The sequence below is a fragment of the Capricornis sumatraensis genome, unplaced genomic scaffold (assembly GCF_032405125.1).
Source record: "Capricornis sumatraensis isolate serow.1 unplaced genomic scaffold, serow.2 scaffold3, whole genome shotgun sequence".
NCBI lineage: Eukaryota > Metazoa > Chordata > Mammalia > Artiodactyla > Bovidae > Capricornis > Capricornis sumatraensis.
In genome coordinates, this window is record NW_027184614.1 from 2,333,874 (window position 1) to 2,347,694 (window position 13,821).

Below are 13,821 nucleotides of genomic sequence, written 5' to 3' on the forward strand. Positions count from 1 at the left end.
CGCCCACATCGAGAGGAGCCCCGTTTCCCCCTCGAAGCTCGAGATGAGGGATCCTTTCCCTGCTTTCAACGCAAAGAATTCCCAGCGTTCCCGTCACATCTCAAGAGGAGGCACTCTCAACAGGAAAGGCGAGAGGAACTCCATGGTCGTACCACCATTCCAAGAGTCCCCGAGATGTCTCAGTCCATTCCAGAGGAACCTCTTTGCCCTGCACTGGCTCATCTTTCACGCCGAGGATCGACTCACACCACGGTGGCACGTGGGACAGCCCTTTGGGAAAGCCTCGAGGGAAAGCCTCGAGGGAAAACCACAGATCCTTTGATCCACGCCACGGGAAGCGTGACATTGCTGCTACAGCCTGGAAGGAAAGCGCACGTGCATGCCCCCACTCGAGACGAGGCCTGACTCCCCTGGGGAGACTCCAGAAGTACCCAAAGATCCATGTCAGCCCTTGAGAGGAATTCTCGGTTCCGGCCCTGACTCCACACAAGGTTTTTGGCCCCGGTATCGACGGGAGAGGAATCCCGAGAGGCCTCCCAGCAACTCGCATGGGGACTGGCCTCTCCTGAGGCCACCAGGGCGGGTTCCTGAGGTCCCCGTCGTAACTCGAGAACACCTGCCACAACTCGAGAAAATCCAGGAAGTTCTCCCTTCCAGGCGAGATGAGGCCTATTTCCGATGAGGCGTCTGGAGACTAATGACACCTAACCTCTGGAACTTCGAAAGGGTCTTTCACACCCTTGCTGCAACTCAAGAAGTTCACCGCCATACCCGTCTCCACTCGAGAGGAAGCACGATGGTCCCGCCCACATCCAGAGGAGCCCCGTTTCCCCCTCGTAGCTCGAGATGAGGGATCCTTTCACTGCTTTCAAAGCAAAGAATTCCCGGCGTTCCTGACACATCTCAAGAGGTGGCACTCTAAACAGGAAAGGCGAGAGGAACTCCATGGTCGTACCACCATTCCAAGAGTCCCCCAGATGTCTCAGTCCATTCCAGAGGAACCTCTTTGCCCTGCACTGGCTCATCTTTCACGCCGAGGATCGACTCACACCACGGTGGCACGTGGGACAGCCCTGTGGGAAAGCCTCGATGGAAAATCACAGATCCTTTGATCCACGCGACGGGAAGCGTGACATTGCTGCTACAGCCTGGAAGGAAAGCGCACGTGCATGCCCCCACTCGAGACGAGGCCTGATTCCCCTGGGGAGACTCCAGAAGTACCCAAAAATCCATGTCAGCCCCTGAGAGGAATCCTCGGTTCCGGCCCTGACTCTACACAAGGTTTTTGGCCCCGGTATCGACGGGAGAGGAATCCCGAGAGGCCCCCTAGCAACTCGCATGGGGACTGGCCTCTCCTGAGGCCACCAGGGCGGGTCCCTGAGGTCCCCGTCGTAACTCGAGAACACCTGCCGCAACTCGAGAAAATCCAGGAATTTCTCCCTTCCAGGCGAGATGAGGCCTATTTCCGATGAGGCGTCTGGAGACTAATGACACCTAACCTCTGGAACTTCGAAAGGGTCTTTCACACCCTTGCTGCAACTCAAGAAGTTCACCGCCATACCCGTCTCCACTCGAGAGGAAGCACGATGGTCCCGCCCACATCCAGAGGAGCCCCGTTTCCCCCTCGTAGCTCGAGATGAGGGATCCTTTCACTGCTTTCAAAGCAAAGAATTCCCGGCGTTCCTGACGCATCTCAAGAGGTGGCACTCTCAACAGGAAAGTCGAGAGGAACTCCATGGTCGTACCACCATTCCAAGAGTCCCCCAGATGTCTCAGTCCATTCCAAAGGAACCTCTTTGCCCTGCACTGGCTCATCTTTCACGCCGAGGATCGACTCACACCACGGTGGCACGTGGGACAGCCCTGTGGGAAAGCCTCGAGGGAAAGCCTCGAGGGAAAACCACAGATCCTTTGATCCACGCCACGGGAAGCGTGACATTGCTGCTACAGCCTGGAAGGAAAGCGCACGTGCATGCCCCCACTCGAGACGAGGCCTGACTCCCCTGGGGAGACTCCAGAAGTACCCAAAGATCCATGTCAGCCCTTGAGAGGAATTCTCGGTTCCGGCCCTGACTCCACACAAGGTTTTTGGCCCCGGTATCGACGGGAGAGGAATCCCGAGAGGCCTCCCAGCAACTCGCATGGGGACTGGCCTCTCCTGAGGCCACCAGGGCGGGTTCATGAGGTCCCCGTCGTAACTCGAGAACACCTGCCACAACTCGAGAAAATCCAGGAAGTTCTCCCTTCCAGGCGAGATGAGGCCTATTTCCGATGAGGCGTCTGGAGACTAATGACACCTAACCTCTGGAACTTCGAAAGGGTCTTTCACACCCTTGCTGCAACTCAAGAAGTTCACCGCCATACCCGTCTCCACTCGAGAGGAAGCACGATGGTCCCGCCCACATCCAGAGGAGCCCCGTTTCCCCCTCGTAGCTCGAGATGTGGGATCCTTTCCCTGCTTTCAACGGGAAAGAATTCCCGGCGTTCCCGTTGCATCTCAAAAGGTGGCACTCTCAACAGGAAAGGCGAGCGGAACTCCATGGTCTTACCACCATTCCAAGAGTCCCCCAGATGTCTCAGTCCATTCCAGAGGAACCTCTTTGCCCTGCACTGGCTCATCTTTCACGCCGAGGATCGACTCACACCACGGTGGCACGTGGGACAGCCCTGTGGGAAAGCCTCGAGGGAACGCCTCGAGGGAAAACCACAGATCCTTTGATCCACGCGACGGGAAGCGTGACATTGCTGCTACAGCCTGGAAGGAAAGCGCACGTGCATGCCCCCACTCGAGACGAGGCCTGACTCCCCTGGGGAGACTCCTGAAGTACCCAAAGATCCATGTCAGCCATTGAGAGGAATTTTCGGTTCCGGCCCTGACTCCACACAAGGTTTTTGGCCCCAGTATCGACGGGAGAGGAATCCCGAGAGGCCTCCCAGCAACTCGCATGGGGACTGGCCTCTCCTGAGGCCACCAGGGCGGGTCCCTGAGGTCCCCGTCGTAACTCGAGAACACCTGCCGCAACTTGAGAAAATCCAGGAAGTTCTCCCTTCCAGGCGAGATGAGGCTTATTTCCGATGAGGGGTCTGGAGACTAATGACACCTAACCTCTGGAACTTCGAAAGGGTCTTTCACACCCTTGCTGCAACTCAAGAAGTTCACCGCCATACCCGTCTCCACTCGAGAGGAAGCACGATGGTCCCGCCCACATCCAGAGGAGCCCCGTTTCCCCCTCGTAGCTCGAGATGAGGGATCCTTTCACTGCTTTCAAAGCAAAGAATTCCCGGCGTTCCTGACGCATCTCAAGAGGTGGCACTCTAAACAGGAAAGGCGAGAGGAACTCCATGGTCGTACCACCATTCCAAGAGTCCCCCAGATGTCTCAGTCCATTCCAGAGGAACCTCTTTGCCCTGCACTGGCTCATCTTTCACGCCGAGGATCGACTCACACCACGGTGGCACGTGGGACAGCCCTGTGGGAAAGCCTCGATGGAAAATCACAGATCCTTTGATCCACGCGACGGGAAGCCTGACATTGCTGCTACAGCCTGGAAGGAAAGCGCACGTGCATGCCCCCACTCGAGACGAGGCCTGACTCCCCTGGGGAGACTCCAGAAGTACCCAAACATCCATGTCAGCCCTTGAGAGCAATTCTCGGTTCCGGCCCTGAATCCACACAAGGTTTTTGGCCCCGGTATCGACGGGAGAGGAATCCCGAGAGGCCTCCCAGCAACTCGCATGGGGACTGGCCTCTCCTGAGGCCACCAGGGCGGGTCCCTGAGGTCCCCGTCGTAACTCGAGAACACCTGCCGCAACTAGAGAAAATCCAGGAAGTTCTCCCTTCCAGGCGAGATGAGGCCTATTTCCGATGAGGCGTCTGAAGACTAATGACACCTAACCTCTGGAACTTCGAAAGGGTCTTTCACACCCTTGCTGCAACTCAAGAAGTTCACCGCCATACCCGTCTCCACTCGAGAGGAAGCACGATGGTCCCGCCCACATCCAGAGGAGTCCCGTTTCCCCCTCGGAGCTCGAGATGAGGGATCCTTTCCCTGCTTTCAACGGGAAAGAATTCCCGGCGTTCCCGTCGCATCTCAAGAGGAGGCACTCTCAACAGGAAAGGCGAGCGGAACTCCATGGTCGTACCACCATTCCAAGAGTCCCCCAGATGTCTCAGTCCATTCCAGAGGAACCTCTTTGCCCTGCACTGGCTCATCTTTCACGCCGAGGATCGACTCACACCACGGTGGCACGTGGGACAGCCCTGTGGGAAAGCCTCGATGGAAAACCACAGATCCATTACTCCACTCGACGGGATGCGTGACATTGCTGCTACAGCCTGGAAGGAAATCGCACGTGCATGCCCCCACTCGAGACGAGGCCTGACTCCCCTGGGGAAACTCGAGAAGTACCCAAACATCCATGTCAGCCCCTGAGAGGAATCCTCGGTTCCAGCCCTGACTACACACAAGGTTTTTGGCCCCGGTATCGACGGGAGATTAATCCCGAGAGGCCCCCTAGCAACTCGCATGGGTACTGGCCTCCCCTGAGGCGACCAGGGCGGGTCCCTGAGGTCCCCGTCGTAACTCGAGAACACCTGCCGCAACTCGAGAAAATCCAGGAAGTTCTCCCTTCCAGGCGAGATGAAGCCTATTTCCGATGAGGCGTCTGGAGACAAATGACACCTAACCTCTGGAACTTCGAAAGGGTCTTTCACACCCTTGCTGCAACTCAAGAAGTTCACCGCCATACCCGTCTCCACTCGAGAGGAAGCACGATGGTCACGCCCACATCGAGAGGAGCCCCGTTTCCCCCTCGTAGCTCGAGATGAGGGATCATTTCCCTGCTTTCAACGCAAAGAATTCCCGGCGTTCCCGTCACATCTCAAGAGGAGGCACTCTCAACAGGAAAGGCGAGAGGAACTCCATGGTCGTACCACCATTCCAAGAGTCCCTGAGATGTCTCAGTCCATTCCAGAGGAACCTCTTTGCCCTGCACTGGCTCATCTTTCACGCCGAGGATCGACTCACACCACGGTGGCACGTGGGACAGCCCTGTGGGAAAGCCTCGAGGGAAAGCCTCGAGGGAAAACCACAGATCCTTTGATCCACGCGACGGGAAGCGTGACATTGCTGCTACAGCCTGGAAGGAAAGCGCACGTGCATGCCCCCACTCGAGACGAGCCTAACTCCCCTGGGGAGACTCCAGAAGTACCCAAAGATCCATGTCAGCCCCTGAGAGGAATCCTCGGTTCTGGCCCTGACTCCACACAAGGTTTTTGGCCCCGGTATCGACGGGAGAGGAATCTCGAGAGGCCCCCTAGCAACTCGCATGGGGACTGGCCTCTCCTGAGGCCACCAGGGCGGGTCCCTGAGGTCCCCGTCGTAACTCGAGAACACCTGCCGCAACTCGAGAAAATCCAGGAAGTTCTCCCTTCCAGCGAGATGAGGCCTATTTCCGATGAGGCGTCTGGAGACTAATGACACCTAACCTCTGGAACTTCGAAAGGGTCTTTCACACCCTTGCTGCAACTCAAGAAGTTCACCGCCATACCCGTCTCCACTCGAGAGGAAGAACGATGGTCGCGCCCCCATCCAGAGGAGCCCCGTTTCCCCCTCGGAGATCGAGATGAGGGATCCTTTCCCTGCTTTCAACGGGAAAGAATTCCTGCGTTCCCGTCGCATCTCAAGAGGAGGCACTCTCAACAGGAAAGGCGAGAGGAACTCCATGGCCGTACCACCATTCCAAGAGTCCCCCAGATGTCTCATTCCATTCCAGAGGAACCTCTTTGCCCTGCACTGGCTCATCTTTCACGGAGAAGTCGACTCACACCACAGTGGCACGTGGGACAGCCCTGTGGGAAAGCCTCGAGGGAAAACCACAGATCCTTTGATCCACGCCACGGGAAGCGTGACATTGCTGCTACAGCCTGAAAGGAAAGCCCACGTGCATGCCCCCACTCGAGACGAGGCCTGACTCCCCTGGGGAGACTCCAGAAATACCCAAAGATCCATGTCAGCCCCTGAGAGGAATCCTCGGTTCCAGCCCTGACTCCACACAAGGTTTTTGGCCCCGGTATCGACGGGAGAGGAATCCCGAGAGGCCCCCTAGCAACTCGCATGGGGACTGGCCTTTACTGAGGACACCAGGGCGGGTCCCTGAGGTCCCCGTCATAACTCGAGAACACCTGCCACAACTCGAGAATATCCAGGAAGTTCTCCCTTCTAGGCGAGATGAGGCCTATTTCCGATGATGCGTCTGGAGACGAATGACACCTAACCTCTGGAACTTCGAAAGGGTCTTTCACACCCTTGCTGCAACTCAAGAAGTTCAGCGCCATACCCGTCTCCACTCGAGAGGAAGCACGATGGTCCCGCCCACATCGAGAGGAGCCCCGTTTCCCCCTCGAAGCTCGAGATGAGGGATTCTTTCCCTGCTTTCAACGCAAAGAATTCCCGGCCTTCCCGTCACATCTCAAGAGGAGGCACTCTCAACAGGAAAGGCGAGAGGAACTCCATGGTCGTACCACCATTCCAAGAGTCCCCCGGATGTCTCAGTCCATTCCAGAGGAACCTCTTTGCCGTACACTGGCTCATCTTTCACGCCGAGGATCGACTCACACCACGGTGGCACGTGGGACAGCCCTGTGGGAAAGCCTCGAGGGAAAGCCTCGAGGGAAAACCACAGATCCCTTGATCCACGCCACGGGAAGCGTGACATTGCTGGTACAGCCTTGAAGGAAAGCGCACGTGCATGCCCCCACTCGAGACGAGGCCTGACTCCCCTGGGGAGACTCCAGAAGTACCCAAAGATCCATGTCAGCCTCTGAGAGGAATCCTCGGTTCCGGCCCTGACTCCACACAAGGTTTTTGGCCCCGGTATCGACGGGAGAGGAATCCCGAGAGGCCCCCTAGCAACTCGCATGGGGACTGGCCTCTCCTGAGGCCACCAGGGCGGGTCCCTGAGGTCCCCGTCGTAACTCGAGAACACCTGCCGCAACTCGAGAATATCCAGGAAGTTCTCCCTTCCAGGCGAGATGAGGCCTATTTCCGATGAGGCGTCTGGAGACTAATGACACCTAAACTCTGGAACTTCGAAAGGGTCTTTCACACCCTTGCTGCAAATCAAGAAGTTCACCGCCATACCCGTCTCCACTCTAGAGGAAGCACGATGGTCCCGCCCACATCCAGAGGAGCCCCGTTTCCCCCTCCTAGCTCGAGATGAGCGATCCTTTCCCTGCTTTCAACGGGAAAGAATTCCCGGCGTTCCCGTCGCATCTCAAGAGGAGGCACTCTCAACAGGAAAGGCGAGAGGAACTCCATGGTCGTACCACCATTCCAAGAGTCCCCCAGATGTCTCAGTCCATTCCAGAGGAACCTCTTTGCCCTGCACTGGCTCATCTTTCACGCCGAGGATCGACTCACACCACGGTGGCACGTGGGACAGCCCTGTGGGAAAGCCTCGAGGGAAAGCCTCGAGGGAAAACCACAGATCCTTTGATCCACGCGATGGGAAGCGTGACATTGCTGCTACAGCCTGGAAGGAAAGTGCACGTGCATGCCCCCACTCGAGATGAGGCCTTTCTCCCCTGGCGAGACTCCAGAAGTACCCAAAGATCCATATCAGCCCGTGAGAGGAATCCTCGGTTCCGGCCCAGACTCCACACAAGGTTTTTGGCCCGGGTATCGACGGGAGAGGAATCTCGAGAGGCCCCCTAGCAACTCGCATGGGGACTGGCCTCTCCTGAGGCCACCAGGGCGGGTCCCTGAGGTCCCCGTCGTAACTCGAGAACACCTGCCGCAACTCGAGAAAATCCAGGAAGTTCTCCCTTCCAGCGAGATGAGGCCTATTTCCGATGAGGCGTCTGGAATCTAATGACACCTAACCTCTGGAACTTCGAAAGGGTCTTTCACACCCTTGCTGCAACTCAAGAAGTTCACCGCCATACCCATCTCCACTCGAGAGGAAGAACGATGGTCCCGCCCCCATCCAGAGGAGCCCCGTTTCCCCCTCGGAGATCGAGATGAGGGATCCTTTCCCTGCTTTCAACGGGAAAGAATTCCTGCGTTCCCGTCGCATCTCAAGAGGAGGCACTCTCAACAGGAAAGGCGAGAGGAACTCCATGGCCGTACCACCATTCCAAGAGTCCCCCAGATGTCTCTTTCCATTCCAGAGGAACCTCTTTGCCCTGCACTGGCTCATCTTTCACGCCGAGGATCGACTCACACCACGGTGGCACGTGGGACAGCCCTGTGGGAAAGCCTCGAGGGAAAGCCTCGAGGGAAAACTATAGATCCTTTGATCCACGCCACGGGAAGCGTGACATTGCTGCTACAGCCTGGAAGGAAAGTGCACGTGCATGCCCCGACTGGAGACGAGGCCTGACTCCCCTGGGGAGACTCCAGAAGTACCCAAAGATCCATGTCAGCCCCTGAGAGGAATCCTCGGTTCCGGCCCTGACTCCACACAAGGTTTTTGCCCCGGTATCGATGGGAGAGGAATCCCGAGAGGCCCCCTAGCAACTCGCATGGGGACTGGCCTCTCCTGAGGCCACCAGGGCGGGTCCCTGAGGTCCCCATCGTAACTCGAGAACACCTGCCACAACTCGAGAAAGTCCAGGAAGTTCCCCCTTCCAGGCGAGATGAGGCCTATTTCCGATGAGGCGTGTGGAGACTAATGACACCTAACCTCTGGAACTTCGAAAGGGTCTTTCACACCCTTGCTGCAACTCAAGAAGTTCACCGCCACACCCGTGTCCACTCGAGAGGAAGCACGATGGTCCCGCCCACATCCAGAGGAGCCCCGTTTCCCCCTCGTAGCTCGAGAAGAGGGATCCTTTACCTGCTTTCAACGGGAAAGAATTCCTGGCGTTCCCGTCGCATCTCAAGAGGAGGCACTCTCAACAGGAAAGGCGAGGGGAACTCCATGGTCGTACCACCATTCCAAGAGTCCCCCAGATGTCTCAGTCCATTCCAGAGGAACCTCTTTGCCCTGCACTGGCTCATCTTTCACGCCGAGGATCGACTCACACCACGGTGGCACGTGGGACAGCCCTGTGGGAAAGCCTCGAGGGAAAGCCTCGAGGGAAAACCACAGATCCTTTGATCCACGCGACGGGAAGCGTGACATTGCTGCTACAGCCTGGAAGGAAATCGCACGTGCATGCCCCCACTCGAGACGAGGCCTGACTCCCCTGGGGAGACTCCAGAAGTACCCAAAGGTCCATGTCAGCCCTTGAGAGCAATTCTCGGTTCCGGCCCTGACTCCACACAAGGTTTTTGGCCCCGGTATCGACGGCAGAGGAATCCCCAGAGGCCTCCCAGCAACTCGCATGGGGACTGGCCTCTCCTGAGGCCACCAGGGCGGGTCCCTGAGGTCCCCGTCGTAACTCGAGAACACCTGCCGCAACTCGAGAAAATCCAGGAAGTTCTCCCTTCCAGGCGAGATGAGGCCTATTTCCGATGAGGCGTCTGGAGACTAATGACACCTAACCTCTGGAACTTCGAAAGGGTCTTTCACACCCTTGCTGCAACTCAAGAAGTTCACCGCCATACCCGTCTCCACTCGAGAGGAAGCACGATGGTCCCGCCCACATCCAGAGGAGCCCCGTTTCCCCCTCTTAGCTCGAGATGAGGGATCCTTTCCCTGCTTTCAACGGGAAAGAATTCCCGGCGTTCCCGTCGCATCTCAAGAGGAGGCACTCTCAACAGGAAAGGCGAGCGGAACTCCATGGTCGTACCACCATTCCAAGAGTCCCCCAGATGTCTCAGTCCATTCCAGAGGAACCTCTTTGCCCTGCACTCGCTCATCTTTCACGCCGAGGATCGACTCACACCACGGTGGCACGTGGGACAGCCCTGTGGGAAAGCCTCGATGGAAAATCACAGATCCTTTGATCCACGCGACGGGAAGCGTGACATTGCTGCTACAGCCTGGAAGGAAAGCACACGTGCATGCCCCCACTCGAGACGAGGCCTGACTCCCCTGGGGAGACTCCAGAAGTACCCAAAGATCCATGTCAGCCCCTGAGAGGAATCCTCGGTTCCGGCCCTGTCTCCACACAAGGTTTTTGGCCCCGGTATCGACGGGAGATTAATCCCGAGAGGCCCCCTAGCAACTCGCATGGGAACTGGCCTCCCCTGAGGCGACCAGGGCGGGTCCCTGAGGTCCCCGTTGTACCTCGAGAACACCTGCCGCAACTCGAGAAAATCCAGGAAGTTCTCCCTTCCAGGCGAGATGAAGCCTATTTCCGATGAGGCGTCTGGAGACAAATGACACCTAACCTCTGGAACTTCGAAAGGGTCTTTCACACCCTTGCTGCAACTCAAGAAGTTCACCGCCACACCCGTGTCCACTCGAGAGGAAGCACGATGGTCCCGCCCACATCCAGAGGAGCTTCGTTTCCCCCTCGTAGCTCGAGATGAGGGATCCTTTCACTGCTTTCAAAGCAAAGAATTCCCGGCGTTCCTGACGCATCTCAAGAGGTGGCACTCTAAACAGGAAAGGCGAGAGGAACTCCATGGTCGTACCACCATTCCAAGAGTCCCCCAGATGTCTCAGTCCATTCCTGAGGAACCTCTTTGCCCTGCACTGGCTCATCTTTCACGCCGAGGATCGACTCACACCACGGTGGCACGTGGGACAGCCCTGTGGGAAAGCCTCGATGGAAAATCACAGATCCTTTGATCCACGCGACGGGAAGCGTGACATTGCTGCTACAGCCTGGAAGGAAAGCGCACGTGCATGGCCCCACTCGAGCCGAGGCCTGACTCCCCTGGGGAGACTCCAGAAGTACCCAAAGATCCATGTCAGCCCCTGAGAGGAATCCTCGTTTCTGGCCCTGACTCCACACAAGGATTTTGTCCCCGGTATCGACGGGAGAGGAATCCCGAGAGGCCCCCTAGCAACTCGCCTGGGGACTGGCCTCTTCTGAGGCCACCAGGGCGGGTCCCTGATGTCCCCGTCGTAACTCGAGAACACCTGCCGCAACTCGAGAAAATCCAGGAAGTTCTCCCTTCCAGGCGAGATGAGTCCTATTTCCGATGAGGCGTCTGGAGACTAATGACACCTAAACTCTGGAACTTCGAAAGGGTCTTTCACACCCTTGCTGCAACTCAAGAAGTTCACCGCCATACCCGTCTCCACTCGAGAGGAAGCACGATCGTCCCGCCCACATCCAGAGGAGCCCCCTTTCCCCCTCCTAGCTCGAGATGAGCGATCCTTTCCCTGCTTTCAACGGGAAAGAATTCCCGGCGTTCCCGTCGCATCTCAAGAGGAGGCACTGTCAACAGGAAAGGCGAGAGGAACTCCATGGTCTTACCACCATTCCAAGAGTCCCCCAGATGTCTCAGTCCATTCCAGAGGAACCTCTTTGCCCTGCACTGGCTCATCTTTCACGCCGAGGATCGACTCACACCACGGTGGCACGTGGGACAAACCTGTGGAAAAACCACAGATCCTTTGATCCACGCGATGGAAAGCGTAACATTGCTGCTACAGCCTGGAAGGAAAGCGCACGTGCATGCCCCCACTCGAGATGGGGCCTGTCTCCCCTGGCGAGACTCCAGAAGTACCCAAAGATCCATATCAGCCCGTGAGAGGAATCCTCGGTTCCGGCCCTGACTCCACACAAGGTTTTTGGCCCGGGTATCGATGGGAGAGGAATCCCGAGAGGCCCCCTAGCAACTCGCATGGGGACTGGCCTCTCCTGAGGCCACCAGGGCGGGTCCCTGAGGTCCCCGTCGTAACTCGAGAACACCTGCCGCAACTCGAGAAAATCCAGGAAGTTCTCCCTTCCAGGCAGGATGAGGCCTATTTCCGATGAGGCGTCTGGAGACTAATGACACCTAACCTCTGGAACTTCGAAAGGGTCTTTCACACCCTTGCTGCAACTCAAGAAGTTCACCGCCATACCCGTCTCCACTGGAGAGGAAGCACGATCGTCCCGCCCACATCCAGAGGAGCCCCCTTTCCCCCTCGTAGCTCGAGATGAGGAATCCTTTCCCTGCTTTCAATGGGAAAGAATTCCCGGCGTTCCCGTCGCATCTCAAGCGGAGGCACTCTCAACAGGAAAGGCGAGAGGAACTCCATGGTCGTACCACCATTCCAAGAGTCCCCCAGATGTCTCAGTCCATTCCAGAGGAATCTCTTTGCCCTGCACTGGCTCATCTTTCACGCCGAGGATCGACTGACACCACGGTGGCACGTGGGACAGCCCTGTGGGAAAGCCTCGAGGGAAAGCCTCGAGGGAAAACCACAGATCCTTTGATCCACGCGACGGGAAGCGTGACATTGCTGCTACAGCCTGGAAGGAAAGTGCACGTGCATGCCCCGACTCGAGACGAGGCCTGACTCCCCTGGGGAGACTCCAGAAGTACCCAAAGATCCATGTCAGCCCGTGAGAGGAATCCTCGGTTCCGGCCCTGACTCCACACAAGGTTTTTGGCCCCGGTATCGACGGGAGAGGAATCCCGAGAGGCCCCCTTGCAACTCGCATGGGGACTGGCCTCTCCTGAGGCCACCAGGGCGGGTCCCTGAGGTCCCCGTCGTAACTCAAGAACACCTGCCACAACTCGAGAAATTCCAGGAAGTTCCCCCTTCCAGGCGAGATGAGGCCTATTTCCGATGAGGCGTCTGGAGACTAATGACACCTAACCTCTGGAACTTCGAAAGGGTCTTTCACACCCTTGTTGCAACTCAAGAAGTTCACCGCCACACCCGTCTCCACTCGAGAGGAAGCACGATGGTCCCGCCCACATCCAGAGGAGCCCCGTTTCTCCCTCGTAGCTCGAGATGAGGGATCCTTTCCCTGCTTTCAACGGGAAAGAATTCCCGGCGTTCCCGTCGCATCTCAAGAGGAGGCACTCTCAACAGGAAAGGCGAGAGGAACTCCATGGTCGTACCACCATTCCAAGAGTCCCCCAGATGTCTCAGTCCATTCCAGAGGAACGTCTTTGCCCTGCACTGTCTCATCTTTCACGCCGAGGATCGACTCACACCACGGTGGCACGTGGGACAGCCCTGTGGGAAAGCCTCGAGGGAAAGCCTCGAGGGAAAACCACAGATCGTTTGATTCACGCCACGGGAAGCGTGGCATTGCTGCTACAGCCTTGAAGGAAAGCGCACGTGCATGCCCCCACTCGAGACGAGGCCTGACTCCCCTGGGGAGACTCCAGAAGTACCCAAAGATCCATGTCAGCCACTGAGAGGAATCCTCGGTTCCGGCCCTGACTCCACACAAGGTTTTTGGCCCCGGTATCGACGGGAGAGGAATCCCGAGAGGCACAATAGCAACTCGCATGGGGACTGGCCTCTCCTGAGGCCACCAGGGCGGGTCCCTGAGGTCCCCGTCGTATCTCGAGAACACCTGCCGCAACTCGAGAAAATCCAGGAAGTTCTCCCTTCCAGGCGAGATGAGGCCTATTTCCGATGAGGCGTCTGGAGACTAATGACACCTAACCTCTGGAACTTCGAAAAGGTCTTTCACACCCTTGCTGCAACTCAAGAAGTTCACCGCCATACCCGTCTCCACTCTAGAGGAAGCACGATGGTCCCGCCCACATCCAGAGGAGCCCCGTTTCCCCATCCTAGCTCGAGATGAGCGATCCTTTCCCTGCTTCCAACGGGAAAGAATTCCCGGCATTCCCGTCGCATCTCAAGAGGAGGCACTCTCAACAGGAAAGGCGAGAGGAACTCCATGGTCGTACCACCATTCCAAGAGTCCCCCAGATGTCTCAGTCCATTCCAGAGGAACCTCTTTGCCCTGCACTGGCTCATCTTTCACGCCGAGGATCGACTCACACCACGGTGGCACGTGGGACAAAC